The 13,487-nt window shown below is 45.6% G+C and overlaps 1 long non-coding RNA gene across 1 annotated transcript in view; it reads left to right on the forward strand.

Annotated features, from left to right (window-relative positions):
* Positions 1–13,487, forward strand: part of LOC147727775 (uncharacterized) — a 152,714-nt gene that overhangs the window by 88,721 nt on the left and 50,506 nt on the right. Inside the window, exon 2 of the long non-coding RNA XR_015309508.1 lies at positions 3,098–3,130. This is a non-coding gene — a long non-coding RNA (uncharacterized LOC147727775). The remainder of the gene's footprint in view (positions 1–3,097; positions 3,131–13,487) is intronic.

The following is a 13,487-nucleotide window of genomic DNA, read 5'->3' on the forward strand; positions in this document are numbered from 1 at the left end:
ACCGGTCCTTGGATGCTTGCTTCCGGTCTAGGAAAGACATGGCTTGGTAGTTCGGGCTACTCTGTTCCCATGAGGCACAGGGTCAAGGCTGATTTGCATATAGCCATTGTCTGACCTAGGGTGGTGTGGAGTGCAAAAAAACGATGGATTTAGGCCCAGATCTTTGTACTGGGGTGAATGTAAGACATTGTTCTACATTCTGTCCAGCAACTGTATTTTTTGCGTTTTCCACCCGGAGTGGGCTGGGTATGCTCAGACATGAGTCCCAGGCTCTCCACATCACTGGAGTCAAGCTATCCAGGCTGAAGAAGGCTGATAGCCAGAAACTGGTCCTTGGATGCTTGATTCCGGTCTAGGAAAGACATGGCTTGGTAGTTCGGGCTGGACTGTTCCCATGAGGCACACAGTCAAGGCTGATTTGCATATAGCCATTGTCTGACCTAGGGTGGTGCGGAGTGCAAAAAAACGATGGATTTAGACCCAGATCTTTGTACTGGGGTGAATGTGAGACATTGTTCTGCATTCTGTCCAGCAACTGTGTTTTTTGCAATTTTCACCTCGAGTGGGCTGGGTATGCTCAGACATGAGTCCCAGGCTCTCCACATCTCTGGAGTCAAGCTATCCAGGCTGAAGAAGGCTGATAGCCCGAAACCGGTCCATGAATGCTTGATTCCGGTCTAGGAAATACATGGCTTGGTAGTTCGGGCTGGACTGTTCCCATGAGGCACAGGGTCTAGACTGATTTGCATATAGCCATTGTCTGACCTAGGGTGGTGTGGAGTGCAAAAAAACAATGGATTTAGGCCCAGATCTTTGTACTGGGGTGAATGTAAGACATTGTTCTGCATTCTGTCCATCAACTGTGTTTTTTTGCAATTTTCACCCCAAGTGGGCTGGGTATGCTCAGACAGGAGTCCCAGGCACTCCACATCACTGGAGTCAAGCTATCCAGGCTGAAGAAGGCTGATAGCCAGAAACCGGTTCTTGGGTGCTTGATTCCGGTCTAGGAAAGACATGGCTTGGTAGTTCAGGCTGGACTGTTGCCATGAAACACAGGGTCAAGGCTGATTTGCATATAGCCATTGTCTGAACTAGGGTGGTGTGGAGTGCAAAAAAATGATGGATTTAGGCCCAGATCTTTGTACTGGGGTGAATGTAAGACATTGATCTGCATTCTGTCCATCAACTGTGTTTTTTACATGCTTTGATAAACGTGGGCTAAGGCACTTTTGGGAAACTTCCACTCTAGTGAAAGCAACTGACTAAAAGACATTGAATACTGCTTTTTGTCCATTTATACAGTACAGTGTATCCCATAACCCAGACATTGGTAGACTAACGTCTCAGGTCTTGCTTACAAAACCAACTCCAGTTTTTGAACAATATCTAGATGAAGTACAGCCCCAGGTGGCAAAAACATTGTAATTAAAATGTTGCTATGGTATACTGCAAATCAACTCAAACACAGCAAAATGGGGCCAAAGGACTGGTGGATTGATAATGAGGACTGTTGTGTCTTATGTCATTCAAATTTACAAGAAAATGAGTTATATATATTATTCTTCTGCCCTGCATATGCCATGCCAAGGCAAACATGGATTAGAGCCATTTGTCGAAACCTAATTGGCACCACGGGACCGCCGGACCTCTGGCGGTCGGTCCTGTTTTCCATTACAGTGGCAGGCGGACTCTGCCCGCCATCGTAATGGGGCACTAGGTCTTGCTCTGAAGCGTTTAGAATATTAAAAACTGATACCATACAGAACATCGTTTTTAGTGTCAGTAGACATTTATTCGGCATGGGTATATTAAGAGAGAAGAAAGGCCTGAAATTTGAATGTCTTAAAAAAGTAATATGTAGCTTTAATTTCTAATATGTACTTTTTTTCTGCACATGCACTTTGAATTTGCGTAGATGTCCGATTGAACAAATTGCTGTGCTCGTTTCGTCTAGTTCCAGTTCGCCTATAAGCAGTTTCAAAGCCCCCGCACTTTGGTTGCTGACTCGACTCTAAAGCACTTTTATCTTAATGCATACTTTGGTATTGTGTCTAGTAGTCACAACCTGGAATTTATTCTCTTCATGTTTTAACTAAATAGGATTAGAAGCTTAGCATTTTTATTGCAGTCAACGATATAGTTTATATATTGTTTGCCGGTGTAATTCTTAATATAAAATCTTTTGCATTTGCCTAAGGCAGCACTAAAAGAATGTCTCGTATTTTAAACTGTCTTTTATCAAGAAATATGTATAAATTGTATACTACCATCCTTTATGGTTTTATACATCGAAATAAAGAATAAATGATGATGATGAATGACAGGAATATGCAAATAATCCACATGGGGGTCAAAAGAAGAAGACTTCGACACAGGCAAAGCAGGACCGGTGGCTTATTACGATGGCAGAATGGCCAAAAGCGATGCAGCGCTCGCAACAAAATTTGTTTTATTTGTTTGTGTACTTACCACTGTGCGGCTGTATTCCAGAGTTTACAACCCCCCACCCTTCCCCTCTCCGCCCCATGGCAGCACCTCGCAGCACTCCCACCACGCGCCTCTCCTGTATGATTCTATCACAGTGTCCGTCCTTCTTTACTTGTTCATCATTGGCATCCCTTCATATTACCCGGATGCTCTTCAACTTCTCTTAGAGTTGAGATGAGAAACGGGCAAACACCTGCTCAGATAAGAGCCATCTAAATGCTAAGATTAAATGTGGGTTGTTTTTTGGGACTGTCTTGCTCATTCCTCTTTGACGTTTCAAACAATGTTCTTGTACTCTCATAATTCATGCTGGTCTGTTCCAGAAGTAGCCACGAGGCTGAGGTCTACTCGTGCTACTTGTAAAATATGAGTTTCAGCAAGAGAAAGGATGTCAAAGTCTAACTAAAAGTAATCAATTGCCTTTTTTTAAGTACATAGGATATTGTGTGATGTGGAAACATTATAATGTAGTACAACATGATCCTTATACAGTTAGAGCTAAGTAGATAATGAAATGATAGTTTTGTTATATTGATTTTTGCATTTCTTTTGGTTACATTTGTGTTCCTTCACGGATTATACATTATTTTTTCCGTTAAAAATTCTGCAGGTTCAAGAGGAGTAGGGATGACCCGTAGATCAGGTATGATAATTAGCTTTACTAGTAAAACATCCAATATTGTTCAATGAATTAGTAATAAACCTGTATTGCATTGTATTGCTGTTGAAATTTTACAGGGCTTGATATACATAAAAAAGCACCAAAGTGTTTTTGAGGACTGGTAGCTAACTAGTCCATGGGGGTGCTATGATTGGAAGAGTGTGTTTCTGTCATGAGACCTATATGGGTAGTGTTTGAGTTTGTGCACGTAGACTGGAGTTGCGCTCTAATTCAACCTAAGAGTGGGGCTGAAACGAAAAGGAGAAATGCCAATTCTTAATTTGTGTATGTGTTTGCCGGTGCTCTGAAAAGAATTCTTAATATAGGGACTTATTTATGATGTCTTACCACATTATGGTGCTTTCAGACTATTTTTGAACCGAGAACATAGGAAAATTCTTTACAAATTGAAAAATGTTTAGTGGTATGATAATTAGTAGTTAGCGTTTGCACTTGTGTTTGTCAGCCTTGGTAGGGCTAGAAGGTGAAGAAAGCTGCATATGTGGGCCCTGTCATTTATATTTTAACAAATCAAATAGTGAGCAAAGGGTATTAAAAGGTAACCATAAAAGTAAGTGAACAGTTCAGTAAATAGTTTTTACATCCTTTGTGCAAAATGGCAAGTGTTTTTTTGTCCTAAAGTGTGTAGCCGAGAATACAACCCCATGTCACTGCAAGTGTAAACATAGGTATTTTCAATTCTTTTAGGAAATGTATGAGATGTGCCCATGCAGAAGCATATGATCTCAGTAGGTTTAGCACCTGTTTGATAAAAACTATGGACCATACTTACCAAATCACGCAGCAAGCCACCTTGCTGCGCTGTGTGATAGGGAAAGGGCAGGAATGTGTCACACTACTTGCAATAAACGGCGCATTTCTCTCATTTACCTGCACTGGCGCAAAATGTGTTGCTTAATGCCAACGCAGGCACCCTTGCACTGTGGTGCAAGAGTGCCTGTGTTGTAAGTAAGATTGTTTTTGTGCAGGATGGAAAACAATCTCCAAGGCATATTCACCTTTCTATGTGTGCTGCAGAATGTAGCGCCTACAGAAAGAGGAAGTAATGGGGAGAAATAAAGATATTTCTCCTTGTTATGCCTCACCTGGGGTGTCATGTCCTTTAGGAGATTCCCATCATGTACATACCAATTGCATACATTTTGTCCCATCCACATGACATAACGGTTCTACACATGTGACCTTTTACCTAGTAGCTTACCTCTTTCCCTTCGACACCAGGCTCTCAGTACCCTATCTTATTTCCTGCACCTGACACACATAAATGTCCTCAGGCACAGCAGATTTATTCTGGATAAGGGTCACTACTTTTTTTCCATCCATTGGCAACAGCCAGCTGTGCATGAATGTTTTGTTTAGAAAAGGCTTAGCAAAGGATTAGTGAATGTTTTCAAAACATATCGATTCTAGAAGAAAGCTTGGAGTGATCACTTTGGTATAAAAGACCATCGCTCCCCATTACAAAACAGAGGATAGTTCCTTCTATGCTGGACCAAGAGTCTGCAGGCTGATCCTTTGAGAGACAGAGACCTACCATCCCTTAAGGGGTGTCATCCTTGATGCAGGGACGGGGTCCTTCATTCTATACCACCAAGTAACGGATTAGCATTTCCCCGGGGGATTCTTGGCTCCATTAGGATATATACTAACACTTTGAAGTCAAGGAAAGGGGGCTCTCTAAACCAAGGAGATAGAGCTCCCAGTAACCATAAAGTTAAAAAAGGGTTCCTTTTGGTCAAGATCTATAAGATAATTCATGCCTCAAATACAACCACACTTATAAGTGCTTTGATACATTCTGAGTGGATTGTTAAGTAGTGCCTGTTGGAGGACATGAGTTTGGTTGTATTTGAGGCATGAATTAACTTATATAGATCTTGACCAAAGGGGACCCTTTTTAAAAAAAAATGTATCCTAACACTTACATACACAGGCTTCACCTGCATATCTAGGCTAGGTACATTTAGGTAGGAGATGCATCTTAGAAGTATGTCAATTAGTATGATAGAAATATATCTGCTGTTTACGATATTGGTACTAGCGATAACATTTGAAGGCTCCTGTCTGTTGATTGTCGCAGCTAATATTTAGAAAACAAATGGGGGAGCATGACTTAACATAGTCCAGTAGACCAAAGATGTTTGAAAAACAGTCACTTCTTTATTAGATCAGAATTTTTTCAAAATGTAAAATCAGTTGAGACAAAGTAACAGCCAACGCGTTTGGCTCCCAAGATGAGAGCTTCCTCAGGGCTGAAACCAGAAACAAACCTACAAATATATAAATAACAAGTATAAAAACAACATATACAAAAAGACAAAGAACATGGTACAGGGACAAATGGCAATAAACAAAAAAAACTATTCCTCATAGTAATCGTAATTAATGTCATTACCAACATGATAGAATGATTGAGAGAGTATCAGATGCACCTGATACATCCACCATATAGCCGTCAGGCATGGCTGTGAAATGACATAAGGTACACAGAACTACTTTGTACCTAAAGCTGATCAATTTAAAAACATAATCAATCATCTGACAATTTGAGTTGAAATACTTGCGTCTCTCACAGATCGAAACTCCTGCCAGGATTTTTAGAGAAAAGGGGAAAAAGAATAAATTCCTAGCGAGAGAGTAGATCAAAGAGAGTCTAGGTGTAAGTAGTCCGAGAGAAACATGAGGAAGAGGAGTCAAATGAGAAACATGGGAGAGGCCTAGGCCAGCAGCGAAGGAAATCCATAGAAAAGCAGATGATTCACCTAAGACAGAAAGATGTTACATCCAGGACCCGTGCAAACTATACTGCGGGCTGCTTACCACAATGGTATATCTGCAATCAGTCAATTCCATACATAAAATCAATCAGTGGAATACCACTGTTATTTCGGTCCTGGGCAGCAAGATCAGTAATAGTAGGACCTGCCGTACTTCCAAATGGAACCTGCACAGTGTGATTGAAAAAAGAGAAAGAGAGAGAGAGTCACCAGACAGTCAAACAGAGGGTATGGGCAATGTGCTCCCAGAAATGACAGTCAGGGAATAGGTGGACCTGGAAGTTTAGCAGCGCCCAAATAGCATTTGTGGAATATCAACAGCAGTGGAAAGATTCAAGCTCAAATTGTCACAGCTAATATTTTTCACACTAGACTGATGCTTGACTAATAAATTATTTTTGAAACCGTTCCAATCGTCATTCTATGTGTATTCTAAGAAAAGTAAGCACGATAACTGAGGAATCAGGGATTTCATGGTCAGTGGTTGCCAGAAAGTACCTGCACCGCTGTAGAAACCCTGGGGGTGGTAGTGGCACCAAAGAGCTAACTGGTCTAATGGCTGACTCATCCTGTGGGGGTGTCCAGAGTCCGTCTGCCACCAAGCCCTCAGTTTAGGTCATCCAAAAACGCCCAGGTCCTGAGGGGGTCCTATGAACTACATGACAGGGGAGACGTGGCATTTTGAAGCATTCCCAGGTTAACCAATAATGGTAAATCTGGAAATACACAACAATCCATGTGAGGGAGCCCCTATGCTCCACCCATGGACTGCCTCTATGTGGCAGAGAAACGTAACACAATGATTTGCACTGCCCTGTGTTACTCTAGATTTATCAAGCCTCACAAGACCATGCAAGGTGGACTTCCGTTGCTTGATAAGTCAAACTTAAAAGTTGCATCACCCTTGCACAAAGTGGCGTGCCGCAATAGCGATGCTACCATCTGAATTGTGTGTCAACCTGCCCTCTCAGAAGTTCATGCTTTCATTTATTAAAGTAAATTCCCACAAAAGTGGCAGATAAACAACTCATGTCAATATACATTGTGCCAAGTATGCCAAGATGTGGGTCCTGGGTCACTCTGCCACTGGATTCAAGGTAGCCTGGCTGATGAGGGGTGATGCCCCGAAACCGGTCCCAGGATGCTTGTTTCCAGTCAAGTGAGGACCTAGCTTGGCTGTTCAGGCTGGACTGTTCCCATGAGGCACAGTGTCAAGACTGATTTGCATATGGCTGGATCTAAACCTGGGTAGCATGGTGAGCAAAAGAACAAAGGAGTTAACCCAAATCGCTTGACTGGGGTTGAATGTTTAATTTACTCAGCATTCTATCCATCATCTGTGTGTTTTTTGCTTTCTTGCCCTACGTGTGCCGGGCATGCCCAGATGTGGGTACCGGGCTCACTGTACCATTGGATTTAAACTAGGCTGGCTTATTAGGGTCAGTGCCCCGAAACCAGTCCCAGGATGCTTGTTTTTGGTCCAGGGAGGACCTGGATTGGCAGTAGGGCTGGACTGTTCCCCTGAGGCGCAGGGTCAAGACTGATTTCCATATGGCTAGGCCCAAACTGTGGTGACATGGTGAACAAAAGAACAATGGCTTTAACCCAGATCTCTTGATAGGGGGAGGTGAATGTTTGATTTACTCTGTATTCTGTCCATCATTTGTGTGTCTTTTAATATACGTTGCACAGCTGTTTGCAGAATATGCACAATGGGGAGAGGACAATTAATTTAAAAGAACTGTATACCACACTCTGTATTATGTGGTTGTGGGGCTGCCCAGTGGCGGCAGAATGGTAGCCCATGTGAATGGGATTAATGCCATCTGCTGCATTATTTCTTGTAGTTTGATTCAAGAGCAATGGAGTAGCTTCCGATATGAACTGGCTTTATACGACCAGCTGTATCATATTTGTAGCAACCACCCCAGCCCAGGAGCATAAAAATGAATAGGCCCCACACCGAGCTCTGTAACAATGTCTTTATTCTTCAACTTAAGACTACCCTCGGAATGCATTACATCATAACCTTTTATAACCACACCTTATTACCTCCCAACAGATTACCTAATTCTTATTTAGAATCCACCCAGAATTGAGACAGTCCTAGTGCGTATTATATGAACAACACTACATCTCCCTCTTTGTTAAATAAAAATTCAAAACAACATGAGCATTGTTTGACCTGGCACCATTGGTGTGGGTCTCCCTTCCATGTTTGCTGTTGCCTCATGTTTTTTTGCTGGTGTTAGAGGCTTTGGTCACTGTGCCACTGCTATTCAATGCCACAGTGCAAGTGCTCCCTACTGTAAATTGATGTATTGATTAGTGGTTCCCTGATTGGATGTTTGGTTTACTGTCCGACCCTAGTACAGAGCACTGAGTGTGCCCAGGGCATGTAATCCAAATGCTGCTAGTGGGCTTGCAGCACTGGTTATGCCACCCACAGAAGCGGCCTTGTAAAACATGTCTAAGGGCTGCCATTGCAGAGCCTGCATTCATTCTGGTACTGTCATGCTGACTGGGCAAGTGCACCCACTTGCCAGTCCCTAAACCGTCCCTTGACTTCATATTAGTCACCCCTATGATAGGCCCAAGGGCAGGGTGCATTGTAAGTATAAAGTAGGACAAGCCCTGATGTGTGTGGCATGTCCTAATAGTGAATTACAGCCATTTTCGTTTTTCACTATTGCAAGGCTACCTGTTCTCCATAGGCCAGAATGGGCTGCTAGATTATTACACTTTATTATCCTAGCAGACTCAGAGAACATGGTAGAAATTTGAATTTAGTATGCCTGGACTCAGAATAATAAAATATATCTTTTAGTGAAGTTTATTTTAATATTCTGTGTTTGCAAATACAACTTTTAGAAAGTAAGTATTTGCTTGCCTAACCATTTAAGCCTTTCTCTGCTAGGTTGTGTATTCCTTTGTCTGGGTTTGTGAGTGACAGGGCTGGGGGATTCCAGGAGACAGACTGGGGCAGCCGGTGGTGAATAGAGAGATCTGCATCTAGATGAGAGGGAGGAGTTGCACCTGGGTCCTGAATAGGACTGTGCCTGCCCCCCACAGTGCTGGCTCCTCCCCCTGTGGTGCATCTGATGTCTCTGCCCTGCACACTGAAAGAAGAGAAGGAAGACTGTCAACAAAGTGCTCCAGGACTGTACTTGCCTTCCACAATGCTGGCTCCACCTCCTGTGGGGCGGCTGATGTGCCTGTCCTGCGCTGTGAAAGAAAGGAGAAGTCTGGTAAACAGATTGCTTCAGAACTGGTTTGGACTAGGCACATGCCCCTCTCCCCTCAGAGAACAAAGGATTTGAGGGTATATGTATTGGGATCCTGATCCCATGAAATTAGAGTGTAATCCCCTTAACCTGACTAGAGGAGAGGGTCCCTATTCGTCACAAGTACCTAACCTGTGCCAAACAGAGACCCCCAATTCTAACATTGGAAGTCAAGCGGAAGGGATTCCGAATTTGCATTTCTGACTCATGTACAGTGATTGGTGAACACTACTTAGTAAGTGCAGACCATAACGCAGCCACATACTTCTGATACTTTATTTTGCCAAGAGATCTCCATTTATTTTTAAAATCATGCCTGAGTCAGTCATCAGGGGGGAGACAGCCTCCGTTGTATCTATTGACTGTGATTGGAAGGAAGAGAAACTAGGAAGCTACACCAACAAGCAGTTGAGGAGCTTCTGCAAAAACTTTAAAATTCCCCTGACCAAAATCACCAAGAAGGAACAGTACCACAAGACGCTGAGGGCCTGGGTGACAGCAAGGAATGCCCCTGATGATTTAGTGGATTATGAGGATGCAGAGCAACAGCTTGGTGGGCCACTGGGTCCTGAGAAGAGGGGTGCGCCCTCCCCAGTGGGTAGCAGTGTTTCTGCCCAAGGTCTGTCCCCAGAAGATTTGGCAGACAGGAAAGAAAACAGGAGGCATGAGATGGAGATGGCCAAGCTCAAATTGAATGCACAACTGGTGCTAAAAAGCAAGAAGATGGCTCTAGAGGAAAGGAGATTGCAATTGGAGCATGACAAATTTTGACGGAGTTGGATCTGAAAGCCAGGAACCTGGAGATTACTCCCTCTGGAAGCAGCACGCCGTCAGCACCTGGGAAGGTAGAGTGTACATCCCCAAAGATGTGGTAAAGGAGTTTTCTAAGAATTATGATATTGGGCAGTGGTTCAGAGCCTATGAGGTAGCCATGTCTTGCCACCGGGTCCCTGAAAGAGATTGGGGAGCGGGTGGTGGGGAAGGTTTCTTAGTGAAGGGCGGGACACACTGTTGGACTTGCCTTCTGAAGTCCATAACTCCTATAGTCACATGAAAGAGGCACTCTTGACCCCTGAACTCTATAGGCAGAGGTTCAGGAAATGCAAGAAGATAGAGAATAGTACCTGGGTAGAGTGTGTCACTTTCTTTTGCAGAGCGTTGGATGGTTGGGTGAAGGGCAGCAAATTAATGATTTTCAAGGTCTCTTGGATTTTATTGCATGGGAGCTCTTGTTTGATAATTGTTTTCAAGAGCTGCACCAGCACCTGATTGATAGCAAGCTGACTAATCCTAGGAAGCTTGCTGAGGATGCAGACCGCTGGGTCATTACCAGGGTTCACAAGGGTCACATGGGAGACTCTGCTAAAGGTGGGCAGGGATCCCAGCAGAAAAGTGGGGGGGACAAGGGTAAACAGAGGGAGTTCCACCGAGGGCCCCAAAGTAATTCCCGAGGGATGTTCCCAGCCTCTCCCTGAGAGAAAGACAGTGGTCCCGACAGGGTATCCTGTTCCACAGGGACCCTTGAGATGTTACAAATGTGGGGACCTGGGTAACAGGGCGAGTGACCCCAGGTGCCGCCTGTATGGTAAACCAGCACCCACTGGTGCTCCACCTCGGCAGATGGCTAGTGTAGCCTTTGGGAAGGAGGTGGAAGTCCAAGGTGGGTGGGGTCCTGCAGAGATGTCCCTTGTCTCTTTAGGAGACTATGAGGTGGTCAAAGAAAACTAACTGCCCAGGAACACTAAGAAATATGGGCAGTGGGTGACCATCAATGGCCAAAAGGTGGAGGCTCTTAGAGACAGAGGAGCCAGAGTGACAGCTATCATGTGTCTCCTGGTGTCCAAGAGCAGATTGTCCAACATGCATTCTGCCGAGTTGTTAACGCCGACAAGACAGAGAGTCATTGTCCAATGGCTCAGGTGCCCTTTGAGGGGGGGGGGGCTCTGGTACTCTTCAGGTATCTGTGAGGCCCACCATCCCTGTTGACTGTTTGTTGGGTATCGATTTGGAGAGCTCACCTTGGGAGAAGGTGGGGAAGAGTACTCACCTGAGGATGGTGGGTCTGCCTGACCGGGCATGTGTGACCACCCGGTCAATGGCAGCCGGTAGGGGTGCTCAAGAGGACCGGGGGCCTGAGATGGAGGCACAGGAACCTGCCTTAGAGAGAAGTGGCAGGCAAACTGGTGAGGGAAACCGGCCCCGAAGTTCCCATGGCCCAGGAAGAGGTAGACCCTGAAGGGGATGCCCTGGAGCCTACCGGGAAACAAGTAGCTGAACTGGGGGACCTGCCTGAGCTGACCAATTGGCAGCAAGAAGGAGGCCCCTCCAGGGAAGAATTCTGCAGGGATCAGAGCTAATGCCCTTCTCTTGATGGCGTGCGGCAACAGGCTGTAAGCCAGGCAGCAAGTGATCAGTCTGGGTCACATTGGATCTATTGGGAGAATGGTCTCCTGTATAGTGAACAAAAGGTTTCTGAGCCTGGGTCAGCCTGTGTGCTGGTGGTACCCCAGCGCTTCAGAGCCTTCCTACTGGGGCTGGCTCATGATGTGCCATTGGCAGGACTTTTGGGGCAGGACAAGTCCTTTGAGAGGCTTGTCACCAACTTGCATTGGCCCCAAATCCGCAAGAGTTCAGACACTCATTACAGGACCTGTCAAAATTGCCAGGCAAGTAGAAAAAGTAGGAGGAAGCAGAAGGCTCCTCTCCAGCCATTCCCTGTGGTCAGTACCCCCTTTGAGCGGGTGGGGTTGACATTGTGGGGCCACTGGACCCCAAGACAGCCATGGGCAACAGGTTCATCCTGGTCTTGGTTGACCATGCCACCCGGTACCCGGAAGCCATACCTCTGAGGACAGTGACGGCCCCCATGGTGAAATGAGTACTGATGGGAATTTTCTCATGAGTAGGATTCCCTTGAGAGGTTGTGTCTGACCGGGGCACCAACTTCATTTCCAAGTATATGAAGTCCCTGTGGCTGGATTGGGGGGTAACTTATAAGTTCACCACTGCTTACCACCCACAAGGAAATGGATTGGTTTAGAAGTTCAACCGAACCCTAAAGGGCATGAATATGGGTCTAGAGGAACCCATGAGGCGTAAGTGGGATGTCCTCTTACCAGGCCTGTTGTTTGCATACCGGGAGGTGCCACAGAAATCTCTAGGGTTCAGTCCCTTTGAGATTTTCTATGGACACCCTGTCAGAGGACCTCTGAGTCTGGTCAATGAAGGCTGGGAGCAATCTCCCAGGAAACCTCCCCAGGATGTTTATAGCTACATGCTGGCCTTCAGGAAACAGACTAGGTGTTTAAGGCAACTCGCTGAGGCAAATCTGGAAGCCAGCCAGGGGGAGATGAAGCAGTGGTACAACCCGAATGCCACTCTGGTAGAGCTTCAACCTGGTCAGAAAGTGTGGGTCGTGGCACCAGTGGAGCCCTGTGCGCTCCAAGATAAGTGGACCGGACCATTTGAGGTTGTGGAGCGCAAGAGTCCAGTTGCCTAATTGGTGAACTTGCGGTCTCCCAGGAACCCATTGAGGGTCCTGCATGTCAACCGCATTAAGCCCCACTTAGAGGGGTCTGAAGTGGGCATGCTCTTGGTGACAGATGCTGGAATGGAAGAGGAGACTGAGCCTCTTCCTGCCCTCCTGGCGGTCACCAAGCAAGATTGGTCAGTGTATGGTGTTAACTTCTCTTCCACCCTGACACCTGAGCAACAGAATGACTGCCGCCAGTTGCTGGGACAGTTTTCTGATCTGTTCCCCCTGGTTCCCAGTATCACAGATTGGTGCATCCATGATGTGGATACAGGAGACAGCTTACATGTGAAGCACAAGTCTTACAGGGTACCTGACAGGGAAAGAGCTTGCATCAAAGAGGAGGTCTCGAAGACGTTTGCACTAGGGGTGATTGAGTCCTCCAGCAGTCCTTGGGCCATCCCAGTGGTATTGGTCCCAAAGGCTGCAGCGCCGGGGCCACACCCGAACTACGGTTCTATGTGGACTACCGAGGGCTCAATTCGGTCACGAAGACCGATGCGTACCCCATCCCCAGAGCTGATGAGCTCATTGATCGGTTAGGGGCTGCATGGTACTTCAGCATGTTTGACTTGACGTATGGGTACTGGCAGATCACCTTGAAATATGGGGCAAAAGAGAAGTCAGCATTCTCCACACCAGATGGGCACTTCCAGTTCCGTGTTATGCCCTTTGGGATGAAGAATGCCCCTGCCACCTTTCAGAGGTTGGTCAACCGGGTGTTG

Source organism: Lissotriton vulgaris, chromosome 3_1, assembly GCF_964263255.1.
Source record: "Lissotriton vulgaris chromosome 3_1, aLisVul1.2, whole genome shotgun sequence".
NCBI classification, from domain to species: domain Eukaryota; kingdom Metazoa; phylum Chordata; class Amphibia; order Caudata; family Salamandridae; genus Lissotriton; species Lissotriton vulgaris.